The 27553-nt window shown below is 37.7% G+C and overlaps 1 protein-coding gene across 2 annotated transcripts in view; it reads left to right on the forward strand.

Moving 5' to 3' along the window:
* sema6cb (semaphorin 6Cb) overlaps window positions 1-27553 on the forward strand; it is a 292529-nt gene that overhangs the window by 136003 nt on the left and 128973 nt on the right. The window lies entirely within an intron of this gene.

Raw genomic sequence — 27553 nt, forward strand, 5'->3', positions numbered from 1 at the left:
GATGTCCTCTAGAGCAGTGATGTTTTGGGGCTGTCGTTGGGCAACATGGACTTTCAACTCCCTCCTCACCCCATGGTGTCAAAATGATAACAAGACCGGTGAGCAAAAATCCCTGAAACACACGGGGGGACCTAGTGAATGACCTACAGAGAGCTGGGACCACAGTAGCAAAGGCTACTATCAGTAACACAATGCACTGCCAGGGACTCAAATCCTGCACTGCCAGACATGTCCCCCTGCTGAAGAAAGTACACGTCCAGGCCCGTCTGCGGTTTGGTAGAGAGCATTTGGATGATCCAGAACAGGACTGGGAGAATGTGGTATGGTCAGATCAGAGGTTGCGCTAGACATTTTCGTTGTCTGTCATTTTGACTGACAGGGTCATAAAAATCCGGTCATAATCTATTTTTACCCGTCACTTAAATTTTTAAAATGATAATGATGACATATTCAATAGTATTTAGTTTTCATTCATTTTTAATTAATATTGTAACGCTTGCTTGGCGGCGAAAAATTAGACACGGAAGTTGTGGTATTTTTCTCCCTCTTTTTACTCTGCTTACCGCCAACAACACCAACAAAACAACAACTCCGCCCCCAAAGAAAAAGAGGCAACTACTGTATATAGACCCTACCCACCGACGTCACAAAACCACGTGCTCGCTGTATGGTTCCGCCCACTTGTCCGTCATTTTGTCTCTGTATTAGCATTGTTTTCAATTGATCGAGGAATTTAAAATGCATTTCATGGAAGACCCGGTGCTTTCTGATGCCGTAAACTCACTGGATGTGTTGCATAAAAGGCGTTATGTGGAAAAGCTTCGTTCTATACAGTCGCCAGATCCATATTTGATGCCCAAATCGATGTTTTTCGACCCACTGTCTTCGCCGTTTGCCTGACATCTGCTACGCTGATATTTACAATTATCTTGTCCACACAAAATCAGCCTATTCTCAGGAAAATTGGAAAAACCTCAAGAGCTTGGAGGCTTATAAATACTTCGTTGCTGGTTGGGTGAAACAGGTCCTCGTCCACGAAAATTCGGCAGGAATCTATCTTGTGCTTGGAAAGGTGAGTTACAAAATTTTCAATTCAAAATCTTTTTTTGTTATTGCTAACATCCACTGTCAAGTCTAATGTATTTCATGTCATTTGTCAATGGAGTTAAGGCTTTTAATGTTTATATGGTTTAGCGATCGCACTCTCACTACATACATACGTGTATGTTGTCGGCGATTAGCCTAGCAATGATCTTAATTGTGGTTATTTGTCAGCCCAAAACCCTCTAAATATATATTAAATGCATCTTACCAGATATAAAATGACTACTACATAGTCTGTGGTGATCGTTTGGTGCCCAGATTTCTTGTCGAATTACAGCAGTCCATCTCGCTCTCCTCTTCGGGTCTCTGAGAATACGGTAGAACTTCAAGTCTCTCCGTCTATCTTCTCTGTTACTGCAACCAACCGCCACACACGCCTTCACCATTTTGATTATTAATGTTAACGAGCAGAAAAACACGCCGTAATAGGAGGCATGTACGTAGCGGTAATGTGTAAACACGACGAGCTGACACACAATATGGCGGCTCCAGTCAGGGGGGCGGAGTTGTGACGTCATGTGATTGGGGTCTATACACAGGCGGCAATCTAGTCCACCAATTGGATGACACGCTGGCACACCGGGTGCACCAATAAGAACCTCGCGTTGATGTGTCAATCACGGTGCCGCCGCCAGACCCCGGTGACGCTACAATATTCTGACAGAATAGCCAACGACGTCATGCATTAAGAGAGACAATAGCTAATTAATATGCTCACTCGCCACACTGTGGTCTGGGGTGTGAATTGCAACCTGTCAAAATGACGGACGGACTTCAGTTTTTTCCGTCACCGTTTTAAAAAAACGGTCAACGACGGAAAATATTCGGTTAATGCGACCCCTGGGTCAGATGAAACCAAAATAGAACTTTTTGGTAGAAACACAGGTTCTCATGTTTGGAGGAGAAAGAATACTGAATTGCATCCGAAGAACACCATACCCACTGTGAAGCATGGGGGTGGAAACATCATGCTTTGGGGCTGTTTTTCTGCAAAGGGACCAGGACGACTGATCTGTGTAAAGGAAAGAATGAATGGGGCCATGTATCGAGAGATTTTGATGGAAAATCTCCTTCCATCAGCAAGGCCATTGAAGATGAGATGTGGCTGGGTCTTTCAGCATGACAATCCTCTCAAACACACAGCCAGGGCAACAAAGGAGTGGCTTCGTAAGAAGCATTTCAAGGTCCTGGAGTGGCCTAGCCAGTCTCCAGATCTCAACCCTATAGAAAATCCGCGGCGGGAGTTGAAAGTCCGTTTTGCCCAACGACAGCCCCAAAACATCACTGCTCTAGAGGAGATCTGCATGGAGGAATGGGCCAAAGTACCAGGAACAGTGTGTGAAAAGCTTGTGAAGAGTTACAGAAAACATTTGGCCTCCGTTATTGCCAACAAAGGGTACATAACAAAGTATTGAGATGAACTTTTGGTATTGACCAAATACCTATTTTCCATCATGATTTGTAAATAAATTGTTTAAAAATCAAACAATGTGATTTTCTGGGGTGTTTTTCCACATTGTCTCTCATGGTTGAGGTTTACCCGTGTTGACAATTACAGGCCTCTCTAATATTTTCAAGTGGGCGAACTTGCACAATTAGTGGTTGACTAAATACTTATTTGCCCCACTGTGTGTGTATGTGTGTATGTATGTATGTATGTATGTATATATGTGTATGTATACACTGTGTATAGTATGTATAAATAGATATACTGTATATACATATATTTATATTAGAGATGTCCCGATCGATCGGCATCCGATCACGTCATTTTCAAAGTATCGGAATCTGCAAAAAAATATCGGACATGCCTTTTTTTTTTTTTTTTTAATTTAATCGTTTTCTAATTGTATTTTGTATTTAACGTTATAGACAAAATGTCTTACACTCATCCAGAGTCTTTAGTTTTGGTTTAAAGATTGGTTCATAATAACAACAAACATCCTCCCCTGCCGTTTATTGTCGCACTCACAAAGTGTGGCACCGAAAAAAAACTGTTTATTTAACATGTTTATTGTTTACATATTTTATGGCACAGTGCTGATAAGCTTTGTTTTGATCCAAAGCAGTGGAACAGTGTCATGTTGGACAATAAAAAAAAGATACTTGGAGCAATTGAATTGAGTTTTATTCATTTTTTTTCTTAATGCATTGTCAAAATGTATACGATCGGGAAAAATTATCGGGAATGATTGGAATTGAATCGGGAGCAAAAAAAAAAGCAATCGGATCGGGAAATATCGGGATCGGCAGATACTCAAACTAAAACGATCGGGATCGGATCGGGAGCAAAAAAACATGATCGGAACAACCCTAATTTATATATACTGTATAGATATATGACAAGTAGATATGATGTACTGTATATTTCTATATATATATAGTAGGGCTGTCAAAATTATCGCGTTAACGGGCATTAATTAATTTTTGAAATCAATCACGTTAAAATATTTGACGCAATTAACGCACATGCCCCCCTCAGAAACATTTAAATGACAGTACACAGTGAAACGCTCACTTGTTGTGTTTTATGGAGTTTTGCCGCCCTCTGCTGGCACTTGGGTGCGACTGATTTTATAGTCTTCAGCATCCATGAGCATTGTGTAAGTAATTATTGACATCAACAATGGCGGGCTACGAGCTTATTATTTGATTGAAAATTTTACAAATTTTATTAAAACGAAAACATTAAGAGGGGTTTTAATATAAAATTTCTATAACTTGTACTAACATTTATCTTTTAAGAACTACAAGTCTTTCTAACCATGGATCACTTTAACAGAATGTTAATAATGTTAATGCCATCTAGTTGATTTATTGTTATAATAAAGAAATACAGTATTTATGTACCGTATGTTGAATGTATATATCCATCTTGTGTCTTTCCATTCCAACAATAATTTACAGAAAAATATGGCATATTTAATAGATGGTTTGAATTGCGATTAATTACGATTAATTAATTTTTAAGCTGTAATTAACTCGATTAAAAATTTTAATCGTTTGACAGCCCTAATATATAGATATGAGATATATAAATATTGATATATGACATATAGATGATATATATAGCGATATATACAGTATATATAATGATATACTGTATATAGTTATATAGATTTTGATACATGACATTGATATTTATATATAGATATGACATATATATGTGATATACTATATATATTTTTTTTTGGGGGGGGGGAGACATATGACATAGATATGTATAGAGATATATGAATATATACAGATGAATATATTTGTAATATAAAGATATATATAATATAAAGATATATGATATAGGTATTGATTTAATTATCATCCAGGAAAAACAAAATAAAAATGCATTAAATTTATTTTTATTTCATTTTACAGTAGAAGGACGATTCGACATTGACATACAAAAAATACATAACCTACAAGAGAGAAAAAAATGATTTCATTATCAACCTGATAAAAAATAAATATGTAAATACAAAGAAAATAAATTAGAAATAATTATGATTCCAATGTATTTTAATTCACAGCAGAAGGATGATTTATCAGGGGCGAGGGATCCTTCCTGGTCAGTGCAAAGGCTAAGCAAAGCTTTGAGATTTTTTGGCTCGGACCGGAATAGCAAATTCCAAATCACACCAGTATCGTGTACACGGCCTGAGGCTATGTCCATGTGTACAAAAAAAAAGAAGACAGTACAATATATCTTCCTCACTCCACTGTCTAAAAAAGACCTACGGCCGCTCAAAATCAGTATATAACAGTAAATATACTTGAAATTCATCAAAATGAAACAATTATTCATGGTCAAATCTTCTACCATCGTTAGATAGCTCCCGCTTCAAACGGCCTGGACGTCCATCATCGTCAAAATCATTCCAAGAACCTTAAGCGAGGTGTTGTCATGGCGTGCGACACGCCTCGGCCGTAATCCCTGTTTACCCGCGTCTCCCGACTCCCCCGCGTTTGTCGACGGACGGCGGCGAAGCGTGCCGCGCCGCCTCGCCTCGCCCGCTGACTTTGATTTGTCGGGATACAAATGTCACGCAGGTGCCCCCCTCCTTCTTGTCGTCGAGACGTCACGTGACTTGCCTGTTATGGTTGCGGAGCCTATTGTTCTCGGGGGCTCCTATAGAGCTGATAAATTGCTTCTACTCATCAACTGGGGAGGGTGAAACCATAAAACTGGATAGAATCTGGAGAGTCGCGTAAATAGAGCTGTCACCGTGGAAAGGGATTGGACGTCTAGGGCCGTCAATGGCATTGTAAAATAGTCAGTCTTCCTTTCTCAGCTGGCTTGACTCCGCCCACAAAAAAAAAGTTGATGTACCACTGAGAATGAGCTGCTAGCATGTATGAGCTTTATGTTGTTCAGTTAACATGTGCTAGCTAGCTAGCGCAGCGCTCGAAAGCTAGACATGAAGATCAATTCTGGTTGTGATGTCACAACCAGAATTATTGAAAGTGGGCGTTCCCCGATGACTTGTTTTGGGTGTGTCAGTTTCATTTTTTTTTTTTTTACATGGTCATGATTTCGTAGCGCCTTTAAATGAATTACATATCTATTGTTATTTTTATTCTACGTATTAGATGTCTATGTCCAATTCTTTTTGACGGGGAGCTAGACGTCCAATTCAATTTGAGTGAGATGGGCCAATGAACAAATCTTCATTGTTTTTTCATTGGCTTTTTATGTAGAGTTGTCCACCTAATGACTTTTTAACCGATATATTGATCCTTTCCAGCTCGAAAAATCAGATATCGATACTGATATATATGGTCATGGACTTAACATATAATGGCTAAATGTATAGTGTTGCCGCACTGGATGCTTTAATAATGATAATGCTCACATAACAAATCATAAGCATCTTAGTTTGGAGAACTCTAATGGTCAGTAAGCATAACTGCTGTGCTAAGCTGTGACCAGCCCTTGTACAGAGGTTGAGGGGCTTCTACATTCACTTTGAAGCCAATGTGCATATTGGCGAAAAACCTATGTCGATATTGTCTGGTATTGTTTTAAAAGGCTTTTATCGGCCGGTATTATCGGACAACTTTTTGCTTGTTTTTTTTTTTTTTTTTTTTGCATCTATAAGTTCTTTGTTGTATGCTCCAAAAAAGGAAGCTGTATTGTATTCTAAATACATTTCTATCAGATTTTTCATGGATATTCCACGTTTCAATTTTTGCAATTTTGTGCTTTATTTATTTTTGCAAGAATTGGATTTTTTTTTTTTTTTTTTTAAGCATTCTTATCCTGATTTATTTATTTATTTATTTTGTATTATTTTTCAGCAGTTTTTGGCTTTTTTTCATCATAACTTTTTTTGTTGATCATTTTTAGGTTCTTAGGTCTCAATTTTGCGCCGTTTTCACGTTTGACGTTTCACAGTTTAGCAAATTTTTCTTGATTTTTGGGTTTTGCAGTTGTGTAATTTTTTGTGGTGACTCAAATTTACGTTATTTTGAACATTAAACATTTCACTGTTTAGCAATTTTGGGATTCTGTAGATTTTCACAATTTTTTTTTCTGTGCAGTTGTAAAAAAAATTTTATTTATCAATTACGTGTTTTTTTGCACATTAAACGATTCACTTTTAAGCATTTTTTCTCATTTTTTAAAAATTTGGCAGTTTTTTACTATTGAATGTTTATTGTTGTAATTTTTGTTTTGTTTTTTGCAGTTTTTTCCTTTTTGTTTTTTTGTGCAGTTGTAAAAAAAAACTTATTGCTAATCAATTACGTCAATTTTTTTGAATTTTGCAGTTTTTTACTATTGAATGTTTATTGTTGTAATTTTTTATTTTATTTTTTTTATTTATTTATTTTTTTTGCAGTTTTTTCCTTTTTGTCTTTTGTGCAGTTGTTAAAAAAAATTATCGTTAATCAATTACGTGTTTTTTGGACATTAAATGATTCACTTTCAAGCAATTTTTCTCAATTTTTTTTAATTTTGCAGTTTTTACGATTGAATGTTTATTGTTTATTGTAATTTTTGTTTATTTTTGGGCAGTTTTTTCCTTTTTGTTTTTTGTGCAGTTGTAAAAAAATATATATATATCATTAATCAATTATGTATTTTTTGGACATTAAACGATTCACTTTTAAGCAATTTTTCTCAATTTTTTTGAATTTTGCAGTTTTCAACTATTGAATGTTTATTGTTTATTGTAATTTTTGTTTTTTTGCAATTTTTTCCTTTTTTGTTTTTATGCAGTTTTAAAAGAAATTTGTGGTTTGTCAATTTTACGCGGTTTGTCACATTAAACATTTCTTGTTTTAGCGATTTTTCTCAATTTTTGGATTTTGCAGATTTTTTACTATTGAATTTTTTTTTTTAATTAAAAAATATATATTTTTGCATTTTTTTCCCTTTTGTGCAGTGTTAGCCAATTTTACGCCTTTTTTCACATTTTAGCAATTTTTCTCAATTTTTTTTAGTTTTACAGATTTTTTACTATTGAATATTTTTTTTTAAATATTTAGGCCTATATATTTTTGTAGTTTTTTTTCCCTTTTTTGTTGTTTTGTTGCTGTACAATGTTTTTTGTGGTTACTCAATTTACGCGGTTTTTCACATTCGACTTTTTATGGTTTAGCAATTTTTCTCGATTTTTGGATTTTGCGCGGTTGGTCTTTTTCTCTCGTTTTTTTCTCTCAAGTTTTCGCAGTGATTCCTCACAAAAAATGCAGATAAGCAAAGGTTATGCCACCATGCAGGGCTCCTAGCAACAACGAGATTAGCATTCACAGCCAGTAAATGTAATTCAAAATAAAAAATGATCTGAGATGAGAGTGTTAAGCATCACAAGAACACTAATCAACTTAGCAACACTTGGTAACTTTTTAGTTTTGGTCAATTTTAGCGACACCGGTGGACAAAAGCGGTAGTGTTTTGCCTTAAGGGAGTCTGCGTTTCCCATGAGGACCAGCGCACACCCGCACAGTGTTGTAAAATCATCACTCAATCAAAAATCAATCTCCCTGTGGCTGAAATAAACATTTCTGTTTCCAGCAGCTTTGTGAAGGATGATTAGTAATAAGGTAATGAATCCAGTTGTGGCTAAACAATAGCATGTGACGGTTAGCAACCGTGTGGATTAGTGTGGCTTTTACAACGCGCAAGCTCCTAAGTCGATTGGCTCTTGTAGCTAATGGACACCTCCATTGCAATGGATTCAAATGAAGCCTCTCGAAAATAAGCCACCATTTTTCCAAGTTAAGAACTCATTGAAGAAGCAATTAAAGAGCGAAATGAAAAAGTGGAAAGGCAAGGTTTTCCAGCGCGGGCTTACTTTCTCCAAGCGACCGGTGAGAATACAGAGCTCAATATTTCAGCCAATATGAGCGCTTGTTGCGGCTCATCTATGATTTATGAGCTTTGTTGGCTTCTTCCAAAGTGCTGCACTTTCTCTATTAGAGGAACATAGATGTTTTGGTGGGTCGTGCGCAGGGGGCAAACAAATTGCGTTTGTCTTAGAAGCCGTCAGAGCGAAACGCGCGCACGTGCCGCCGCGGGGAGCTAAAATTGGGGGCGCGTTTCGGTGTTTGCAGTCGTGTCCTACGTGTCCACGGATGAAGGACGGAGCTAGGTCATTGCACGGAGGGGAATTAAATCATAGGACTGAAGCATTGATGTCATTTATTGTTATATGATCGACAATTTTGGATAGAAATGTACTTTGGAACTGAAATAATTGCATGAAGAATATTGTGAATAGATGCAACGATGTGATTTGTTTACAGTCTGCAAGTATATCATTTTGATGTATTATAAGACTCAAGAAAATAGATATTTCTTCTTTTATTCTGTTTTTTCCCCTCCTTGAAAATAATATTTTAAAAAAACAACTTATTTTTAAATAATTAAAAATCTGAAGTTTTTTTTTATCCATTCAAATTAAAAAAAAAAAAAAATTAGAAATAAAAAATGTTGCTTTTTTATCAAAAGAAAAATAAAATAATGAATGAAAAAGTGAATGTATATGTATTTTTTTTTTTAAATATATTATTTAAAATATTTACTGTTTGTCCCCCCCAACTTTTTTCTTAAATTGAACTAAAAATGTTTCCGTTTGTCATTTTTGTTGTTAAAAAATATAAATTTTCAATTGATTAAAAATTAATAAATACTCGTAATATAATAGTAACAGTAAAAAAAATTTTTTTTTAATTATTTTTATAATTTGAACTTAAAATGTTTCCATTTTTCATTTTGTGAAAAAAAATTAAATGATTAAAAATAAATTATTAAATAGTAATATAATATAATAGCAATGTATACACTTGTTTAATTTTTGTTTATTTGAACTCAAAATGTTTCAATTCATCATTTGTTAAAAACATTTTTTTAGTGATGGACAATAAATAAATAGTAGTAACAGTAAAAAAAATTTTTTCATACATTTTTTTTTTTTTTTGCATTTTAAGTAAAAATGCTTCCATTTTTAGTTTTGTTAAAAATATTTTTAATGACTAAAAATAGTCGTAATATGATAATAACAGCGAATTGTTTATTTCATATTTTTTCATTTGAACTAAAAATGCGTCAATTTTTCGTTTTTGTTGAAAAAAAAATTTTTAACGATTAAAAATTAATACTAATGTAATAACAGTAAATGAATATTCATTGTTTTTTGTTTTTCAATTTTTCTATTTGAAATAAAATAAAGTAATAAAGTAAATAAGTAAAATATTCAATGCTTATTTTTCATTTGAACTAAAAATGTTTCATTTTGTCATTTTTGTTCAAAAATATATTTTTTTAATGATTAAAAATAGATAGTAGTAACAGTAAAAGCAGTAAATAAAAACTTTTTTGTAATTTTAGTTTAAAAAATCCATTTTTTTCATTTTTATTTTTTTTTTAAATTAATAATTAAAAATTAAGTAATAAAGAGTAGTAATATAATAACATTAAATAAGTAAAATATTCACTGCTTATTTTTGTCCAACTTTTGTTTTTGTTTGAACTAAAAATGTTTTAATTTTTCATTTTTGTTGTTAAAAAATATATTTTTAATGATTAAAAATAAATAAATTGTAGTAACAGTAAAAACAGTAAATATTCACTTTTTTTTCATTTTTTGTAATTTGAATTAAAAATGTTTATAAGAAATTCATTTTTTGTGATTAAAAAAATATTTTTTTAATATTTATGAATGCATTTACAAGTGAATATTTCCATTTTTTTTAAATTTTTTTTTTTTTATCTAAAGTACTAGTATATAAAGAAAATAATGGAGGAATTATAATTAAGTACATTATTCATTATTTTTTCAAAAAGTGGAGCACAAAATGTTTAATTTTCACCCTTTTTTAATTTTATTATTTATTTATGCATGTGTTTTTTTTTCCTTTGTACAAAATAATTTATATGTATAAAGAGAATATAATACCTACCTTCTCCCATATGGAACGGATCGGACATCTATCGCCATCTAATGGCAGTGAATGAGTTAAACGTCGCTTCACCCCATGTTCCTAACCAACAAAAGGCGGACTTGTTTCATAGCGTTCTTCCTCCCCCGGGCCGGCGCGCTGCATCGCTCTCCACAATGTCAATCCGCGACTCCTCTTCCTCACATTCCGACATTCCGACGCGTAGATTCCCAATGAGGAAACGACAATGGTCGTCTCTTCAAATTGCGTAACAGCGGGGAACAATCATCGCTTCATTGGCTAAACAATAGGCCTTTCCATTTTATGGTCAAACATTCAAAATGGCGCTGTGTGCTTCACTTTTGGAAATGAAGAATATCAACTCACTGCTCTTGATAGCTATAGACGTCAAAGCCTTGTCTTTAAATGAGACGTCCAATCTATTTTGAGTTGGAGGGTTAAATTTGATTGGACGTCTGTCGCTGTCAATGACAGCCACTGGGAGTAGGGCTTCAGCTATCGATTATTTTAGTAGTCGATTAATCCATGAACTAGTCAGTTCGAATTATCAAGTAATCGGATAAGGAACATCAAAAATTAGAGCCTCAAACGGTATTAAAAAAATCAATAAATGAGGATCTATGTACAACAAAAGAACAATTGGCTAATTTACATAGCAAACGTCCGCTAGCTTAAATGCTATAAAAAGTTTGGTTTTTTTTTTTTACAATGCTCTTAACAAATGGTTCAGACTCGTATTCCCACAAAAAGGCTAAATATACAGTACAGTGGGGCAAATAAGTATTTAGTCAACCACTAATTGTGCAAGTTCTCCCACTTGAAAATATTAGAGAGGCCTGTAATTGTCAACATGGGTAAACCTCAACCACGAGCAACAGAATGTAGAATAAAAAAACCAGAAAATCACATTGTTTGATTTTTAAAGAATTTATTTGCAAATCATGGTGGACAATAAGTATTTGCTCAATACCAAAAGTTCATCTCAATACTTTGTTATGTACCCTTTGTTGGCTACAACGGAGGCCAAACGTTTTCTATAACTCTTGACAAGCTTTTCACACACTGTTGCTGGTATTTTGGCCCATTCCTCCATGCAGATCTCCTCTAGAGCAGTGATGTTTTGGGGCTGTCGTTGGGCAACACGGACTTTCAACTCCCTCCTCACCCTGTGGTGTCAAAATAATAACAAGAACGGTGAGCAAAAATCCCAGAACCACACGGGGGGGATCAAGTGAATGACCTACAGAGAGCTGGGACCACAGTAACAAAGGCTACTATCAGTAATACAATGCGCTGACAAGGACTCAAATCCTGCACAGCCGGACATGTCCCCCTGCTGAAGAAAGTACACGTCCAGGCCCGTCTGCGGTTCGCTAGAGAGCATTTGGATGATCCAGAAGAGGACTGGGAGAATGTGTTATGGTCAGATGAAACCAATAGAACTTTTTTGGTAGAAACACAGGTTCTCGTGTTTGGAGGGGAAAGAATACTGAATTGCATCCGAAGAACACCATACCCACTGTGAAGCATGGGGGTGGAAACATCATGCTTTGGGGCTGTTTTTCTGCAAAGGGACCAGGACGACTGATTTGTGTAAAGGAAAGAATGAATGGGGCCATGTATTGAGAGATTTTGAATGAAAATCTCCCTCCTTCAGCAACGGTATTGAAGATGAGACATGGCTGGGTCTTTCAGCATGACAGTGTTCCCAAACACATAGCCAGGGCAACAAAGGAGTGGCTTTGTAAGAAGCATTTTAAGGTCCTGGAGTGGCCTAGCCAGTCTCCAGGTCTCAACCCCATAGAAAATCTGCGGAGGGAGTTGAAAGTCCGTGTTGCCCAACAACTGCCCGTAATCATCACTGCTTTAGAGGAGATCTGCATGGAGGAATGGGCCAAAATACCAGCAACAGTGTGTGAAAAGCTTGTGAAGAGTTACAGAAAACCTTTGGCCTCTGTTATTGCCAACAAAGGTTACATAAAAAAGTATTGAGATTAACTTTTGGTATTGACCACATGCTTATTTTCCACCATGATTTGCAAATCAAACAATGTGATTTTTTTTTTATGTTCACATTCTGTCTCTCATGGTTGAGGTTTCCCCATGTTGACAATTACAGGCCTCTCTCATATTTTCAAGTGGGAGAACGTGCACAATTAGCTATAAACTAAATTACAAATGCATTAAAAAAACATTAGCTCAAACAAAAACTTAGCTTATGTAGGTCTTAACAGGGAGCAGTTGGAACCAGCCATTGGAATGAGGCAGACCTAAGGGCAGTGTATCCACCCTAACGAATAAAACTAAATGTAAACACTTTCAAAATAAACCATTACAACACCACTTTAATTAAACGAATACTCGAAGCAGCAAAATTTACCGTATTGGCCCGAATATAAGACGGCCCTGATTTTAAGATGACCCCCTCTTTTTCAAGACTCAAGTTTGAAAAAAGACTTTTTGAACACCAAATTTTTATACAGAAAATCTGAAACAAATGATTATAGCAATATATTTGAGAGAAAAAGCATGTTATTTTGCCTCATTCAAATCTTAATATCTGAACATTTAAATATGTCAACTAAAGAGCAATCACATTCGCAAATGAATGGCTTCTGGTTTTTGAAATGTAGATAAACCAATCTATTTTGATAAAACAACAAAATTGCAATAACTGTAGTCTTGAAACCTGAATAAGGAAAAACATTGCAATAAAAGAATGCAAACTGGTTAAACTTGAGAGTAGCTGAGATGTGTCATGACAGAACATCACTTCAGTGATATCTGGCGCCATCTAGCATCGTGAATGGGTATAACGTCTATACCGCAAATATGAGACGACCCCCACTTTTTCAGTCTTATTTCAATGCAAAAAACTAGTGCTGCAACGATTAATCGATTAACTCGAGTATTCGATTAGAAAAAAAATATTCAAACCCAATTTTGTTGCTTCGAGTATTTGTTTAATTAAAGTGGCGGTGTATTGGTTTATTTTGAAAGTGTTTGCATGGTGTTTTTATTGATTTGGGTGGCAACAATGAATATGATACAACTCATTTCTCATGGCTGAAATCAGCTGCTCCCAGTTAAGACCAACATTAGCCAAGTTTTTGTTTGAGCTAATGTTTTTTTAATGCATTCATGATTTAGTTTTAAGGTATATTCGACAGTTTTTGTGGGAATATGTGTCTGAACCATTTGTTAAGAGCATTGTAAAAAAAAAACAGAAAACTTTAGCATTTTATAGCATTTAAGCTAGCGGACTTTTTCTGTGTAAGTTAGCCAATTGTTCTTTTGCTGTACATAGATTCTCATTTAAAAAATATTTTTAGACTGTTTTAGGCTCAGCTCAGGTATTTTAATTTTTCATTTTTCCTTATCCGATTATTCGAACTAACTAGTCCATCGATTAATCGACTAGTAAAATATTCGATAGCTGCAGCCCTACAAAAAACACCGATATTCGGGCCAATACGGTATGTGTCAAGGCCAAAAACACCTATGACCATACCTGCTGTTTGTGTTGAATTTTCAAACATAAAACTATTCAGTCTTATTTTTTTCAATTGAATGTTTATCCTGACAAGTTGAATAAATATTATCAAGCTTCAAAACGGTTGGTCGAGCATGTTTGGTTGTCAGTGGGACATCAACATTACAAATTTCGAAAAAAGATTTTGGGATTTTTCAGTCTTTTTGGGTCCAAAATGTGGATTATAATTGGTCAGTGACGAAAACAACAGTTTGGACTTGGAGGTTATGTGGTCCTGAAAAAAGGAGCCAACCTGGCCATTGTGAACAATTTTTTCTTTGAAATATTAAGGCAACATCTGAGGCATGCAAATTCGGCCAAAATAGGCTTAGGTGTTAAAGGGTTAATTGTCGCAGCACTAATTAGGAGTACATGAATTAGAACCATTGGGAGGCAATCTGTTAATTGCGTGTTAACTTCTTTGTTACTTTTAGGGGGCATTCACGGGTCAGTTCCTGTTGATTTTGGGTGACTTCTTGTTGACTTTGGATCACTTTTGATTTCGGATATCTTCCTGTTGATTTTGGAGCATTTCCTAAAGGTTATGGTGACTTGTTGTTGATTTGGGGGCACTTCTTGTTAATATTGGACCACTTCCTGTTGGTTTTGGGGCATTTTTAGTTCATTTTATTTTGGTGTCGGGTCACTTCCTGTTGATTTTGGTGGCTTGACGTTGATATTGAAGCACTTCCTGTTGATTTTGGGGCACTTCCTCTTGGCTTTGGTGACTTGTTGTTAATATTGCAATACTTACTGTCGATTTTGGGGCATTTATGGTTCATTTCCGTTAGGTGTCTGGTCACTTTCTGTTGATTTTGGGTCTCTTCCTCTTGATTTTGGGGGCTTTTCCTGTTGATTTTGGGTAGCCTCCTGTTGGTTTTGGGGTTCTTCCTGTTGGTTTTGGTTCACTTCCTGTTGGTTTTGGTTCACTTCCTGTTGATTTTGGTTCACTTCATGTCGATTTTTGGGGCATTTTGGTTCATTTCTTTTTGGTGTCGAATCAGTTTGTTTATATTGGGTCAATTCCTGTTGGTTTTGGTTACTTGATGTTGATTTTGGGTCACTTGCTATCAATATTGGAGCACTTCCTGTCAGTTTTGGTGACTTGTTAATATCGGAGCACTTTCTGTTGATTTTGGTGACTAGTTGTTGACTTTGGGTCACTTCCTATCAATATTGGGGCACATCCTGTTGATTTTGGGTGACTTCCTATTGGTTTTGGGGTACTTCATGTTGATTTTAGGGCACTTCTTGTCAGTTTGGGGGTTCTTCCTGTTGATTTTGGTGGCTTGACGTTGATATTGAAGCACTTCCTGTTGATTTTGGGGCACTTCCTGTTGGCTTTGGTGACTTGTTGTTAATATTGGAATACTTACTGTCGATTTTGGGGCATTTATGGTTCATTTCCGTTAGGTGTCTGGTCACTTTCTGTTGATTTTGGGTCTCTTCCTCTTGATTTGGGGGGCTTTTCCTGTTGATTTTGGGTCACTTCCTGTTGGTGTTGGGGTTCTTCCTGTTGATTTTGGTTCACTTCCTGTTGATTTTGGAGCACTTCATGTCGATTTTTGGGGCATTTTGGTTCATTTCTTTTTGGTGTCGAATCAGTTTGTTTATATTGGGTCACTTCCTGTTAAATTTTGGGTCAATTCCTGTTGGTTTTGGTTACTTGATGTTGATTTTGGGTCACTTGCTATCAATATTGGAGCACTTCCTGTCAGTTTTGGTGACTTGTTAATATCGGAGCACTTTCTGTTGATTTTGGTGACTAGTTGTTGACTTTGGGTCACTTCCTATCAATATTGGGGCACATCCTGTTGATTTTGGGTGACTTCCTATTGGTTTTGGGGTACTTCATGTTGATTTTAGGGCACTTCTTGTCAGTTTGGGGGTTCTTCCTGTTGATTTTGGTGGCTTGACGTTGATATTGAAGCACTTCCTGTTGATTTTGGGGCACTTCCTGTTGGCTTTGGTGACTTGTTGTTAATATTGGAATACTTACTGTCGATTTTGGGGCATTTATGGTTCATTTCCGTTAGGTGTCTGGTCACTTTCTGTTGATTTTGGGTCTCTTCCTCTTGATTTGGGGGGCTTTTCCTGTTGATTTTGGGTCACTTCCTGTTGGTGTTGGGGTTCTTCCTGTTGATTTTGGTTCACTTCCTGTTGATTTTGGAGCACTTCATGTCGATTTTTGGGGCATTTTGGTTCATTTCTTTTTGGTGTCGAATCAGTTTGTTTATATTGGGTCACTTCCTGTTAAATTTTGGGTCAATTCCTGTTGGTTTTGGTTACTTGATGTTGATTTTGGGTCACTTGCTATCAATATTGGAGCACTTCCTGTCAGTTTTGGTGACTTGTTAATATCGGAGCACTTTCTGTTGATTTTGGTGACTAGTTGTTGACTTTGGGTCACTTCCTATCAATATTGGGGCACATCCTGTTGATTTTGGGTGACTTCCTATTGGTTTTGGGGTACTTCATGTTGATTTTAGGGCACTTCTTGTCAGTTTGGGGGTTCTTCCTGTTGATTTTGGTGGCTTGACGTTGATATTGAAGCACTTCCTGTTGATTTTGGGGCACTTCCTGTTGGCTTTGGTGACTTGTTGTTAATATTGGAATACTTACTGTCGATTTTGGGGCATTTATGGTTCATTTCCGTTAGGTGTCTGGTCACTTTCTGTTGATTTTGGGTCTCTTCCTCTTGATTTGGGGGGCTTTTCCTGTTGATTTTGGGTCACTTCCTGTTGGTGTTGGGGTTCTTCCTGTTGATTTTGGTTCACTTCCTGTTGATTTTGGGGCACTTCATGTCGATTTTTGGGGCATTTTGGTTCATTTCTTTTTGGTGTCGAATCAGTTTGTTTATATTGGGTCACTTCCTGTTAAATTTTGGGTCAATTCCTGTTGGTTTTGGTTACTTGATGTTGATTTTGGGTCACTTGCTATCAATATTGGAGCACTTCCTGTCAGTTTTGGTGACTTGTTAATATTGGAGCACTTTCTGTTGATTTTGGTGACTAGTTGTTGACTTTGGGTCACTTCCTATCAATATTGGGGCACATCCTGTTGATTTTGGGTGACTTCCTATTGGTTTTGGGGTACTTCATGTTGATTTTAGGGCACTTCTTGTCAGTTTGGGGGTTCTTCCTGTTGATTTTGGTGGCTTGACGTTGATATTGAAGCACTTCCTGTTGATTTTGGGGCACTTTCTGTTGGCTTTGGTGACTTGTTGTTAATATTGGAATACTTACTGTCGATTTTGGGGCATTTATGGTTCATTTCCGTTAGGTGTCTGGTCACTTTCTGTTGATTTTGGGTCTCTTCCTCTTGATTTTGGGGGCTTTTCCTGTTGATTTTGGGTCACTTCCTGTTGGTTTTGGGGTTCTTCCTGTTGATTTTGGTTCACTTCCTGTTGATTTTGGAGCACTTCATGTCGATTTTTGGGGCATTTTGGTTCATTTCTTTTTGGTGTCGAATCAGTTTGTTTATATTGGGTCACTTCCTGTTAAATTTTGGGTCAATTCCTGTTGGTTTTGGTTACTTGATGTTGATTTTGGGTCACTTCCTATCAATATTGGAGCACTTCCTGTCAGTTTTGGTGACTTGTTAATATTGGAGCACTTTCTGTTGATTTTGGTGACTAGTTGTTGACTTTGGGTCACTTCCTATCAATATTGGGGCACATCCTGTTGATTTTGGGTGACTTCCTATTGGTTTTGGGGTACTTCATGTTGATTTTAGGGCGCTTCTTGTCGGTTTGGGGGTTCTTCCTGTTGATTTTGGTGACTTAATGTTAATATTGGAGCAATTCCTATTGATTTTGAGGCATTTTGGTTCATTTCCTTTTGGTGTCGAATCAATTTGTTGATTTTGGATAACTTCCTGTTAAATTTGGGGTCACTTCCAGTTGGTTTTGGGTCAATTCCTGTTGGTTTTGGTGACTCGCTGTCAGTATTGGAGCACTTCCTGTTGATTTTGGGTCACTTCCTGTTGATTTTGGTGACTTGATGTTAATATTGTAGCACTTCATGTCGATTCTGCGACATTTTGGTTCATTTCCTTTTGGTGTTGAATCAGTTTGCTTATTTTGGGTCACTTCGTGTTAAATTTTAGGTCACTTCCTGTTGGTTTTGGGTCAATTCCTGTTGGTTTTGGTGACTTGATGTTAATATTGTCGCACTTCATGTCGATTTTGGGGCATTTTGGTTCATATCCTTTTGGTGTCGAATCAGTTTGTTTATTTTGGGTCACTTCGTGTTAAATTTTAGGTCTCTTCCTGTTGGTTTTGGTGACTTGATGTTGATTTTGGGCCACTTCCTATCAATATTGGAGCACTTCCTGATGATTTTGGGGCACTTCCTGTCGGTTTTGGTGACTTGTTAATATTGGGGCACTTCCTGTTGATTTTGGGGCACTTCCTGTTGATTATGGGGCACTTCCTGTCGGTTTTGGGGTTCTTCCTGTTGATTTTGGTGACTTAATGTTGATATTGAAGCACTTCCTGTTGATTTTGGTGACTTGATGTTGATTTTGGGTCACTTCCTATTGGTTTTGGGTCAATTCCTGTTTGTTTTGTTGACTTGATGTTGATTTTGGGGCACTTCCTATCAATATTGGGGCACTTCCCGTTCATTTTGGTGACTAATTTTTGATTTTGGATCACTTCCTATCGATATTAGAGCACTTCCTGTTGGTTTTGGGTCAAATTCTATTGATTTTGGGGCATTTTCCTGTTAGTTTTGGTGACTTGTTAACTTGACTTGACTTCCTGTTGATTTTTTTGGGTCTCATCCTGTTGATTTTGAAGCATTTCATGTTGGTTTTAGTGTATTGTTGATTTTTTGTGTCACTTCCTCTTAGTATTGGAGTTTTTTTGCTGATTTTGGGGCATTCATGCTTCATTTCGTGCATATTTTCTGCTATCTTTAGTGCATTTCTACTTCCTGTTAATTTGGGGCCACTTCCTGTGCAATTTGGGGCATCCCAGGCTCGTTTCCAGTACATTTTGGATCATTTGCTGTTAAATTTTGGGCATTTTAAGGTTACTTCCTGTTCATTATTCAAAAGGTCACATTCTGCTCATTATTCAGTTCCTATTGACTTTGAAGTATTCCCAGCTAACTTCCTGTACATTTTGGGTCATTCTGAGGTCATTACCTATATATTTTGGGTGTTTCTGGGTCAATTCCTGTTAATTTTGGGATCACTTCATGTCCATTTTGGATGGTTTGTGCATTTCTAGGTCACTTCCTGCTGATTTTAGAGCATTTGTGGGTCACTTCCTGTTGATTTTGAAGGTCACCAGTTGATTTTGGATCAACTACTGTATATTTTGGTGCAATCTGGTGTCTTTTTATGTACCTTTTGAATCATATTCTGTTGATTTTGGGTCATTTCCTGTACATTTTGGGGCATTTTTCTGTTTATTTTGGGTCACTTTCTGTACATTTTGCGTCATATTTTGTTAATTTGGGTCACTTCCTGTACATTTTGTACAGGATTCTTGGCCTTTTGGGATCATTTTTATACGTTTTGGATCATTTTCTGTTCATTTTAATGCATTTCCAGATCAGGCCCTGGACATTGGTCACTTCCTGTTGATTTTTGGTCACTTGCTGTAAATTTCAGGTCATTGCGGAATTGTTTCCTGTACATCGTGGATCATATTTTGTTTTTTGGGTCACTTTCTGTCCATTTTTTACTGGATTTTGGGGCCTCTGGGGTCATTTTAAAATGCGTTTTAGATCATTTTCTTTTCATTTTATTGCATTAACAGATCTGGTCACTTCCTGTTAATTTTTGGTCACTTTCTGTACATTTTGGGGCATTCGAAGGTTGTGTCTTTGACATTTTGTACCATTTTCTGTTCATTTTGGGTCACTTTGTCTACATTTTGGGGCATTCCAGTGTCATTTGCCATACATTTTGGATCATTTTGTACAGGATTGTTGGGCTTTTGGGGTCATTTTTTTGGTTTTGGATGATTTTCTGGTCATTTTAATGCATTGCCATATCACACCCTGGACATTGGTCACTTCCTTTTGATTTTTGGTCAATTCCTGTACATTTCAGGTCATTGCGGAGTTGTTTCCTGTACATTTTGGATCATATTCGGTTGATTTTGGGTCAATTTTGTTCATTTTGGGGCATTCGAAGGTTGTTTCCTGTACATTGTGGATCATATTTTGTTGGTTTTTTTGGGTCACTTCCTGTAGATCTTAGGGCTCCTGGGGTCGTGTTTCCTGGACCTTGGTCCCTTCCTGTTCATTTGGGGTTACTTCCCGTACATTTCGGGTCATTTCAATGTTGTTTTCTGTACATTTTGAGTCATCTTTTGTTGATTTTGGGTCATTTCCTGTCCATTTTGTACTGGATTTTAGGGCTAAAGGGGTCATTTTAAAATACGTTTTGGATCATTTTCTTTTCATTGTATTGCATTAACAGATCTGGTCACTTTCTGTTCATTTTTGGTCACTTTCTGTACATTTTGGGGCATTCGAAGGTTGTGTCCTGTATATTTTGTATCGTTTTCTGTTCATTTTGGGTCACTTTCTCTACATTATGGGGCATTCCAGTGTTATTTGCCATACACTTTGGATCATTTTCTGTTGATTTTAGAGCATTCCCAGGTCGTTTCCTGTTTATTTGACCACAGTTTCACCGCTTTTTCACTGCCAATTCCTGGGAGACGACTTATTTTGTACGTACGTTTCAGTCTGAATTACTGAGGGAAGTTGTTGTCGGTACACGTGCGTTTGTGCATTATGTATCCATTTTTTGTGTTGGCGTTGGCGTCCGTACATTCACGTGTTATACATGTATGTTGCGTAGCCGCGCTTGTGTGGTCTGACCCACTTTGGCAATGTTCCAGAGCGCTTTCAGGATGACAAACGGCCAAAGTGCAGCCGCTTCCTGTTGGCGGCGCAGGTCTATTTGTGAAGGCGCGTTGGTGTTCGCGAGCGCTTCGGCGGACGCCTCGCCATCCACGCCCACTTAGGCCGGCCTCGCCACTTATTGGAAATGTGGAGCTAATCGACGACACGCACGGCAAATGAGAGCGCGTTTCAGATCAATATTTTGGCGTCGGTTCTGAAAGCGCCGCTTTAATGCTAGCTAATTGATGCCAAAGCTAAAAAAAAAAAAATGGAACGGACGCGGTCACGTCTGCAACATGAAAAAAATTAGCTTTTGGTTGTTGTTTTTTTTTGATGCATTGATGGAAAGGAGCTCACTACCAATTAAGTTTATTATTGCCATTAGAGTGATGAAGGTCCAATTCATTTACAATCTGAATGGGTTGGATGGCTATTGGAGCCACTGGCTTTTTTGTTTTGGTTTTTGTTATGTGTTTGTTTAGTTTAGTTTAGTTTGGGTTTTTGTGGGGGGGTTTATTGTTTGGGTATTTGTGTAGGGTCTGGGTTATTTGTTTTGTTTTTTTGTTTAGTCGAGGTTTGTTTGGGTTTTGGTTTTGGGGTGGGTTGGGTTTTTTATTTTGTTTTGCTTGGATTTTTGTTTGGGTTCTGGGTGATGTGTTTTTTTTGTTGTTGTTGTTGTTTTGTGTTTAGTTTAGGTGTGGGTTTTTTGTGTTTCTGGGTTGTTTGTTTTGTGTTTAGGGTGGGTTTTTGTTTGGGTTTTGTTTTGTTTTTGTTTGGGCTTTTGTTCGTTTTTTTGTTTGGGTTTTCGGGGGCGGGTTGGTTTTTATTTTGTTTCTGTTTGGTTTCTGTGTTGTTGTTTTTTTTTGTGTTTGTTTAGGTTGGGTTTTTGTTTTTTCGGAGGGGTTTTATTGTTTGGGTCTTTGTGTAGGTTCTGGGTTATTTGTTTTGTTTTTTTGTTTAGTCAAGGTTTGTTTGGGTTTTGGCTTTTTTGGGGGGGTTTGGGGTGGGCTGGGGTTTTTTTTATTTTGTTTTTGCTGGGGTTATTGTTTGGGTTCTGGGTGATTTGTTAGGTTTCTTGGTTGTTTGTTTTGTGTTTAGGGTGGGTTTTTGTTTGGGTTTTGTTTTTGTTTGTGCTTTTGTTTTTTGGGGGGGTTTTTGGGGGTGGGGTGGGTTTTTTATTTTGTTTTTGTTTGGTTTCTGTGTTATTTTTTTATGTTGAAGTTTTTGTTTGGGATTTGGGTTTTTGTTCGGGATTTAGGTTTTTGGTTTCTGGCTTGTTTGTTTAGTTTAGGTTGGGTTTTTGGGGGGGTTGTTTTTGTTTGTGTTTGGTTTGGGTTTTTTTTATTTGGGTGGGTTGTGTTTTTTTTTTTGTTTGTTTGGGTTTTGGGTTATTTGGTTTGTTTGTTTTTTGTTTTGTGTTTTGCTTAGGTTGGGTTTTGTTTTATTTTTGTTTGGGTTTTTGTGTTTGTTTGTTTTTTTTTCTTTTTGTTTTTGTTGGGCTTTGGGTTTTGTTTGGGTTCTGGGTTGTTTGGGGGTTTTTTTTGTGTTTAGGGTGGGTTTTGTGTTTTTGTTCGGGTTTCGGGGTTTTGTTTGATTTTTTGGGTTCTTCGTTTTGTGTTTTAGTTTTGGTTGGGGGGTTTGTTTTTTTTGTTTTTTTGGGGGGGGGTTGGTTTCTGGGGTGATTGTTTTGTTTTGTTTTTTCGTCTGTTTATTTGTATATGAAAAACCAAAATATATATAAAATAGTAGAAGATAAATTCAAAATAATATTAACACATACTTTTTTAATCATGGTATCATAATTTTATTTTTCTTCAAAATAAAAATATTTAATCAAAAATTGTAATTTAAGAAATGTATAAAATCTTCAGAATAATAAGAAAATAGTATATTAGAATATATTTACTGTATTTTTGTTTTTTTCAAACTTGAAAAAATAAATGACTAAAGAGTAAATAAGAAATTGAATCCTCCTTTTTTTTATATATTTTCTTTTCTTTTTTCTTTCTTTCTTTTTTTTTTTTTTTTACAAATGATAATTTTAAATAATTTTCTATACTGATATTGATCCATTCTATTCTTTTTGTGTGTTTTTTTTTTAACCATGGGGGAAAAAAACCAAACTACTTTTAGTGGTTGTCAATATGGTTTCCGTCCAATTGCTAAAGAGGCTAATGCTTGTTTAGAAAATGACCCAATCACAATCATGGCTGATTTTCCACTTCTTCATCAGAGACCATTCAAAACTTCATTGATTTACGTTGTCGGACAGAAAAAGCGCAAAGGATATCGTTTTTTTTTTTTTTCTTGCTCTTTGTTCAAATCGTGTCCCATTTTATCGCCTTCTTTGTCTGCATTTGACGGCGATAGATCCATTCAGCATGGAAGGGTTGGACGTCTATTGCCTTGATCTTTGTTCAGTTTTTGAAATAAATAAATAAAATAAAAAGAGAACATTTACTTTTTAAAATTTGTAAGGAATAGATAGGTCAATCAATATTTTGAAAATCATCCTAATTGAACAAATACAATATATGAATTAAAGTCATTAAAAAAAATTTTTTAAATAAATAAATTGGAATATTATAGTTATTAAAATGGTTTTAAAAATGTAGTTTTTTAATAAACAAAAAAATCATGAAAATCAATAAAAAGAGAATATTTTAAAATTGAAAAAAAAAATTAAATAAAAAAAATATCTATATGGTTACTCATTTAAAATTTTAAATAGTAATTAATACAATTAAAATGCAACAAATGTATTAAAATAAAAATAAGATTCATTTCATATTTTAAGATGAATAATATTTTTTTATTTACACTGTTACAGAAGTAATCATGATAATAAGTAAAATAAAATAAGTATATTATAAATTATAAAAATAATCCAAAATATTATACTTTTATTATATAATGAGAATTTAAACAATGACAAATTGAATGGAATGTTTACTAATTTCCACTTTTTTTAATTAACATAAAAAAATAAAAACAATTGAAGTAAAAATATTTCAAAATTGAAAAAATAAATTCTAATTAAAACCTTTTTTAAAAAATTAAAATCATATATATTTATAATTACTCTGTGTAAATAGTAATTAATAATAAAAATTAAAGTACTAAAATATATTGATTAAAATAAAATATTTACATTTTTTTCACTTTATGATTAAATGTTTTAAATCTAATGTTATAATCATGATAATAAGAAAAATTATATAATAATGATAAAACTAATGTAAAATATTATAGTCTTAAAAAAATGTAAGGGAAAAAAACAATCTTTACTATTTTTCTCTTTATTAGTATAACAATATAAAATCATGAAAATATATAATTATAATAACAATGGAAGTCAAAATATATTGAATTTGAAAAATTGAAAAATGAGAAAATATTACAGTATATATATATATGCATAAATATGTATATATATAGATATATATTCATATATATTTTGTTTGTTTTAACAATCAAAAATAAAATCATGAAAAATGATTTGCTCGTTTGCAAATACGAGACCCCAAAAAGCAAATTTAGACATTTTGAATTCAAAAACAACCCAAGACTATCAAAATAGTATTGACTTCTGATCATCAATTAGTTATCGATTAGTTGCTCTAACAACGACTCACCAAAGGAAACCAAAACTATGATACGTTGCTGTTTAGTCTTTTGGTTGGAAGGGGAAAAAATCCTTATCAATAAAGGGGAATAAATGGCGCTGCCCTTGTTAAAAAAAAAAAAAAAAAAAGTCAATGTCTTGGATGGGAGGACAGCCAACCTCCCCCAACTAAACTCCTCTAATTAATCTAATCAGTTAATCAATCAGCCGTGGACCTCCCGCCTTCGCCGTGCTAATGGAGGCTATGACAGCCGCGCGCCCTGCATTATTAATACCTCAATTCGCCGCCCCGGCCGCCGCCATCGATCAGCCCGCGCGGCCTCGTGGGAAATCTCCAACCGTGGGAGTGCAGATGGGAAAGTCTTGTGGATCTTGTAGAGAGCTTGGAGGTCAATCAAACCACAAGTCCTCTGAAGGTGTGTGCGAAAGAGTGGATTTAGTAGGTTTAAAAGAAAAATGTTTTTCATTTGTCAGATCCGTCACGTGATGTCTTTTCAACCGCTCCGCCGTTTCAGTGTTTCATCACCTTGATCTTATTCCATCAATTGTCCGGTATTCGCCAAAATAAAGGCGCTTCCTAAAGATTTTATTGGTTTGTTTAGTTACTGGCGACCATTGCAGTTGATCGATGTCCAATCTGTTTGAATTGGGAGGGTCGGTAGGCACTAGGGGTTTGACAAAATATCCAAATAGTGATATCAAGTGGGGCAAATAAGTGTTTAGTGTTGCCCCTGGCGCCAACAAGAAGTGGCTCGTAAACAACCCCGATGCCAACAGGAAGTGACCTGTGAACGCTTCCGACGCCAACAGGAAGTGGCTCATGAACACTCCTGAAACCAACAGTAAGTGGCTCCTGACCACTCCCGAAACTAACAGGAAGTGACCAGTGAATGCTCTGGAAACCAACAGGAAGTGGCCCTCGAACGATCCCGAAATAAACAGGAAGTGGCTCGTGAACGCCCCTGACGGCCAACAGGAAGTGACTCGCAAAGTCTCCCGAAATCAACAGGAAGTGGCTCGTGAAGGCCCCTGACGGCCAACAGGAAGTGACCCGCAAAGGCTCCCGAAATCAACAGGAAGTGACCAATGAATGCTCCGGAAACCAACGCCCCCACGCCAACAAGAAGTGCCTTCTGAACGTTCCCGATGCCAAAAGGAAGTGACCCGCGAAGGCTCCCAACAGGAAGTGGCCATGGAATTTACCAGAAACCAACAGGAAGTGGCCCGCGAATGAGCACGACGGCAACAGGAAGTGGCTCATAAACGTTCCCAACACCAACAGAAAGCGGCTCGTAAACGCCCCCCTTGCCAACAGGAAGTGGCTCATGAACGCCCCTGACGGCCAACAGGAAGTGACCCGCGAAGGCTCCCGAAATCAACAGGAAGTGACCCGCAAAGGCTCCCGAAATCAACAGGAAGTGGCCCGCGAATGATCCCGACGCCAACAGGAAGTGGCCCGCGAACGATCCCGACGCCAACAGGAAGTGGCCCGCGAACGATCCCGACGCCAACAGGAAGTGGCCCGCGAACGATCCCGACGCCAACAGGAAGTGGCCCGCGAACGATCCCGACGCCAACAGGAAGTGGCCCGCGAACGATCCCGACGCCAACAGGAAGTGGCCCGCGAACGATCCCGACGCCAACAGGAAGTGGCCCTCGAACGATCCCGACGCCAACAGGAAGTGGCCCTCGAACGATCCCGACGCCAACAGGAAGTGGCCCGCGAAGGCTCCCGACGCCAACAGGAAGTGGCCCGCGAAGGCTCCCGACGCCAACAGGAAGTGACCCGCGAAGGCTCCCGACGCCAACAGGAAGTGGCTCGTAATCGCCCCCTTCGCCAACAGGAAGTGGCTCGTAATCGCCCCCTTCGCCAACAGGAAGTGGCTCTTGAACACCCCTGACGGCCAACAGGAAGTGACCCACGAACGCCCCCATGCCAACAGGAAGTGACCCGCGAAGGCCCCCATGCCAACAGGAAGTGACCCGCGAAGGCTCCCGAAACCAACAGGAAGTGGCTCGCGAATGATCGTGACGACAACAGGAAGTGGCTCGTAATCGCCCCCTTCGCCAACAGGAAGTGGCTCGTAAACGTCCCCCTCGCTAACAGGAAGTGGCTCGTAAACGTCCCCCTCGCTAACAGGAAGTGGCTCGTAAACGTCCCCCTCGCTAACAGGAAGCGGCTCATGAACATTCCCGACACCAACAGGAAGCGGCTCATAAACGCCCCCCTCGCCAACAGGAAGTGGCTCTTGAACACCCCTGACGGCCAACAGGAAGTGACCGGAGAAGGCTTCCGAAATCAACAGGAAGTGACCCAAAAAGGCTCTCGACGCCAACAGGAAGTGGCTTGTGAACACTCCCCACGCCAACAGGAAGTGGCTCGTAAACGTCCCCCTCGCTAACAAGAAGCGGCTCGTGAACATTCCCGACACCAACAGGAAGCGGCTCGTAAACGCCCCCTTCGCCAACAGGAAGTGGCCCGCGAACGATCCCGACGCCAACAGGAAGTGGCCCGCGAACGATCCCGACGCCAACAGGAAGTGGCCCGCGAACGATCCCGACGCCAACAGGAAGTGGCCCGCGAACGATCCCGACGCCAACAGGAAGTGGCCCGCGAACGATCCCGACGCCAACAGGAAGTGGCCCGCGAACGATCCCGACGCCAACAGGAAGTGGCCCGCGAACGATCCCGACGCCAACAGGAAGTGGCCCGCGAACGATCCCGACGCCAACAGGAAGTGGCCCTCGAACGATCCCGACGCCAACAGGAAGTGGCCCACGAAGGCTCCCGACGCCAACAGGAAGTGGCCCGCGAAGGCTCCCGACGCCAACAGGAAGTGGCCCGCGAAGGCTCCCGACGCCAACAGGAAGTGGCCCGCGAAGGCTCCCGACGCCAACAGGAAGTGACCCGCGAAGGCTCCCGACGCCAACAGGAAGTGACCCGCGAAGGCTCCCGACGCCAACAGGAAGTGACCCGCGAAGGCTCCCGAAATCAACAGGAAGGGACCCGCGAAGGCTCCCTAA

Source organism: Corythoichthys intestinalis, chromosome 4 (genome assembly GCF_030265065.1).
Source record: "Corythoichthys intestinalis isolate RoL2023-P3 chromosome 4, ASM3026506v1, whole genome shotgun sequence".
Lineage (NCBI taxonomy): Eukaryota > Metazoa > Chordata > Actinopteri > Syngnathiformes > Syngnathidae > Corythoichthys > Corythoichthys intestinalis.